Below are 2,073 nucleotides of genomic sequence, written 5' to 3'. Positions count from 1 at the left end.
GTAATTGTTGATAAGTGATGCTGCTCTAGCATGCAGTTCTATGCAACTCCAGTTTGGACATGAAGCTATCTATTCATCACCATGCATAAGCTATTTTTAGTTAATAGTTTTTTTTGTTTATCCATGCAAATAAAGCATGTATTCCAGCATGCATGAATCCTTAGGACTATTTTTAGTTTTGCTTTTTGCATGAGTTTGTTTTTAGTAAATAAAGCATGTTGTGCATGCACTTATTGTATTCTTAATTTAGGGAGTAGTTTGTTTTTTTTTAGTTTGAGAGCCTTAGTAGCTTTCCATGCAAAGCTAGGAATATATTTAGAACTGCAGTTATTATTTATTCTTCTAGACTGCAAATTCTTTATATATACAGCCTCTATGTAATTTTTTAATTAAGCTTCAATAAAGATATTGGTGTTTTCTTCTTTTTGCTGTTATTGTTTGCTAATCAGTTGGTTCAGAGAGGATAGGTCAGGTTCAAAATTCTACAAGTGGTATCAGAGCAAGTAAAATTGTTTTGGGTTAAAGTTTTATTGTTAGAATTTCGCCAAAGTTAATCATGTCGAATTCTAACCATATGCCCATTCCAGAATTTGATGGGAATGATTATGATTATTGGTGCATTAAGATGCCGACCTTTTTGATTGGAAAAGATTTGTGGGAGATTATTGAATCAGGTTATGAAGAGCCAACTGACTGGAATGCCCTTACAGCCAATGAAAGAATAGCAAGAAAGGAAGCAAGGAAAAAGAATGCTCAAGCTTTGTTTCACATTCAGATAGCTCTTGATAAGAGCTTATTTCCAAGAATATCAGGAGCAACAACTGCCAAAGATGCCTGGAAGACTCTACAAGAAGCTTACTAGGGTATTGATCAAGTTAAAGTGGTCAAGCTTCAGACATTGAAGCGAGAGTCTGAGAATTTGAAGATGCAAGAAGCTGAAAGTATAAGTGATTATTGTGTCAGAGTCAAAGATGTAGTCAATAAAATGGCTACACTTGGAGAAATTGTAAGCAATGAAGTTTTGATTAAAAAGGTGTTGAGATCTTTGACACCCAGATGGAATCATGTAGCAATAATCATAGAAGAAAGCAAGGATTTGACAAAACTACAGTTTGATCAACTGGTTGGATCCCTGATGTCTCATGAAGAAAGATTGAAAGATTCTTTTGAAGGTGTAGAGAAAGCATTTTCCTCTAAATTGCTAATCACAAAAAATGAAGATGCAAGCAACAGTAGTGCCAAAATCAATCAAAGCCAAGGTAAAGGGCAAAGCCAAAATTCTTCAAGAGGCAGAGGAAGAGGTGGCTCAAGAGGAAGTGGTGGTTTCAGAGGAAGAGGTAGAGGCAGATTTGATAAGAGAAATGTTCAATGTTACCACTGTAATAGGTATGGCCACTTTGAAAGAGAATGCAGATTGAAAGAAGGTAAAAGTGCTAACTATGCTCAAGAAAGTAGTGACAATCCTCTTGATCACTTATTTTTATCTTATGCCAAGGGTGAAAATACTAGTAAAGATGTTTGGTACCTAGATTCTGGATGCTCTAACCATATGACAGGGAATGAGAAGTTGTTCTCAACAAAGGATGGAAGTTTCAAATCCCAGGTCATGTGTATGCAGTTGTTGCAAAAGAGAACAATGAAGAAGGAACAAATTACTATTTGTGTCGTTGTGTTGAGCCTAAAAGAAAATTGACAACCACAATCATTGATGGAGAGGGTATTGAGTACCCAATAGGGTCTGTTGTCATGACAGGAACATGCTTTCGGAGATACCCTATCAAGAATTCTGATGTTTGGTTGTTTTAGGACTTTGAAACACACAGACATATTCTTCATTTCTCTAACCTTGTTGTTGCAACAAATATTCATTTGATGAAGTATCGTGGTAGACCTCATAACAAGATTTTATGGAAAGTTCATGAATCTGACCACGAGGCAATACTTGACACAATACAAGTTAGAGCCGATTCTAAAGGCTCACTTGATTGATTCTACGGTTCAGAGTAGAATGATTTTGAGAATTTTGTATAAATCGTTGACGAATTGTTTTATATTCATTTTTTGTATATATAA

The sequence above is a fragment of the Cryptomeria japonica genome, unplaced genomic scaffold (genome assembly GCF_030272615.1).
Source record: "Cryptomeria japonica unplaced genomic scaffold, Sugi_1.0 HiC_scaffold_1548, whole genome shotgun sequence".
NCBI lineage: Eukaryota > Viridiplantae > Streptophyta > Pinopsida > Cupressales > Cupressaceae > Cryptomeria > Cryptomeria japonica.
The sequence above is the reverse complement of the archived record's forward strand: the minus strand, read 5'-3'. Positions refer to the sequence as shown.